Below are 2,542 nucleotides of genomic sequence, written 5' to 3' on the forward strand. Positions count from 1 at the left end.
TTTTAAAGATTTATTTATTATTTATTTTGAGAGAGTGAGAACGAGAGAGAGAGTACATGAGGGGGGGAGGGTCAGAGGGAGAAGCAGACTCCCTGCTGAGCAGGGAGCCCAATGCGGGACTCGATCCCGGGACTCCAGGATCATGACCTGAGCTGAAGGCAGTCGCTTAACCAACTGAGCCACCCAGGTGCCCTAAATAAATAAAATCTTTAGAAAAAACAAACAAGGGGCGCCTGGGTGGCTCAATCAGTTAAGTGTCTGCCTTTGGCTCAGGTCATGATGCTGGCACCCTGGGATCGAGCCCCACATAGGGCTCCCTGCCCAGTGGGAAGCCTGCTTCTCCCCCTCTCCCCCTGCCTCTCTCCCCAGCTTATACTCTCTCTCAAATAAATAAAATTTAAAAAAATAAAAATAAAAAACAAAACAAAAAAACAAAACTTCTAAACACATTTCACTGGAATAACCACTAAAGGTTGCAAGAAGAAAAGTGAATCCAAGAGGAAGAAGTTAGATGCAAAAAACCATGGTGCCTCTATGGTATATAAGTTATATATCACTATACTGTTATTTAACAAAAAGGAACAATAATGAGCATAAAATATGTTGGTATATTTGAATATTGATTTAGAAAAATTATAAAAAAGTTGATGCTAATCTAACCTTACACCCAAAGGAGCTAGAAAAAGAAAAACAAAGCCCAAAGCCAGTAGAAGGAAGGAAATAATAAGGATTAGAGCAGAAATAAATGAAATAGAGACTAAAAAAATAATAGAACAGATCAATGAAAGTAGGAGTTGGTCCTCTGAAAAGATAAACACAATTGGTAAACCTTTACCCAGACTCAAGAAGAAAAAAAGAGTGGACTCAAGTAAATAAAATCAGAAATGAAGGAGGAGAAATAACAACCGACACCACAGAAATACAAAGGATTGTAAGAGAATATTATGAAAAATCATATGCCAACAAATTGGACAACCTACAAGAAATGGATAAATTCCTAGAAACGTGTAAGCTTCCAAAACTGAGTCAGGAAGAAATAAAAATTTTGAACAGACTGATTACTAGCAATAAAATGGAATCAGTAATCAATAAACTTCCAACAATAGTTCAGGACCGGATGGCCTCACAGGTGAATCTACCAAACATTTACCTGTCACCCTTGCAGAGGTGCCGTGTTAATCTTCTCTGTGTCATTCCAATTTTAGTGTATGTGCTGCCAAAGCGAGCACCTACCAAACAGTTAAAGAAGAGTTAATACCTATTCTTCTCAAACTATTCCAAAAAAATAGAAGAGGAAGGAATACTTCCAAATTAATTCTATGAGGCCTGCATTTCCCTGACAGCAAAACCAGATAAAGACACCACAAAGCAAAACAAAACAAAGCAACCCAACAGGCCAATATCTCTTATGAACATAGATGCAAAAATCCCCAACAAAATAATAGCAAAGTGAATCAACAATACATTTAAAAAAAATCATTCACCATGATTAGATAGGATTTATTCCAGGGATGCAAGCATGGTTTAATATTTACATATCAATTAATATGATACATTACAAGAGAAAGGATAAAAACCATATGATCATCTCAATAAAGGCAGAAATATCATTTGACAAAGTACAAAGTCCATTCATGATAAAAACTCGCAACAAAGTAGGTTTAGAGGGAACATATCTCAACATAATAAAGGTCATATATGCAAAACTCACAGCCAACATTATACTCAATGGTGAAAAACAGAGATTTTTCTTTAAGATCAGGAACAAGACAGGATGTCCACTCTCACTTTTATTCAACATAGTGCTGGAAGTCCTAACCACATCAATCAGATGAGGAAAAATAAAAGGCATCCAAAATGGTAAGGAAGAAGTAAAACTTTCACTATTTGCAGATGACCTGATACTATATACAGAAAACCCTAAAGACTCCACCAAAAAACTACTAGAACTGATAAACGAATTCAGTAAGTCACAGGATACAAAATTAATATATAGAAACCTTTGCATTTCTATACAATAATGAAGTAATTAAAGATACTAAGAGAAATTAAGAAGACAATCCCATTTACAATTGCACCCAAAAAAAAGTTGATGCTAAGTTTTTAGACAACAGTAAAAGATAGGAATTTGGTAACAGGTAAATAAAAATGCAGTAATCTTCTTTTCCTGTTTGGAAGGAAGAAATATTGAATAACTTTAGACTTTGGTAAAAATTTTACAGATATATATGTAGAATATAAGGGTGGCCACTAAGGAAGAGAAATAGAATTTATAGCTTCCAAATGAGGAAAGCATAAAGGGTGAGGGGAAAATAGAGAAAAGCTTTTCAATCTAGTGAAAAAAACCAGAACTAAAGCAAATGTAAATAATGGTAAACAGAACACATAAAATGGTAAAAAATAAATCCAGATTTCATTAATCACATAAATGTAAATTAGGATTAAGCCAACATATTGAATAGCAAACAGAATCAGATTTCATAAAAATATAAAACCAGCTACAAGAGATACATTTAAAATAAAATGACACAGAAGACTTAAA

The 2,542-nt window shown here is 34.4% G+C and overlaps 1 non-coding gene across 1 annotated transcript; it reads right to left on the reverse strand.

Moving 5' to 3' along the window:
- Positions 1-1,122: 1,122 nt before the first annotated feature.
- Positions 1,123-1,229, reverse strand: LOC112807934 (U6 spliceosomal RNA). Its single transcript, XR_003204195.1, has one exon. It is a non-coding gene; the product is annotated as a U6 spliceosomal RNA (small nuclear RNA).
- Between the last annotated feature and the right edge of the window lie 1,313 nt (positions 1,230-2,542).

Source organism: Callorhinus ursinus, unplaced genomic scaffold (assembly GCF_003265705.2).
Source record: "Callorhinus ursinus isolate GAN/ISIS: 27379988/994484 unplaced genomic scaffold, GSC_fseal_2.0 scaffold2, whole genome shotgun sequence".
In the NCBI taxonomy this organism is placed as follows: Eukaryota; Metazoa; Chordata; class Mammalia; order Carnivora; family Otariidae; genus Callorhinus; species Callorhinus ursinus.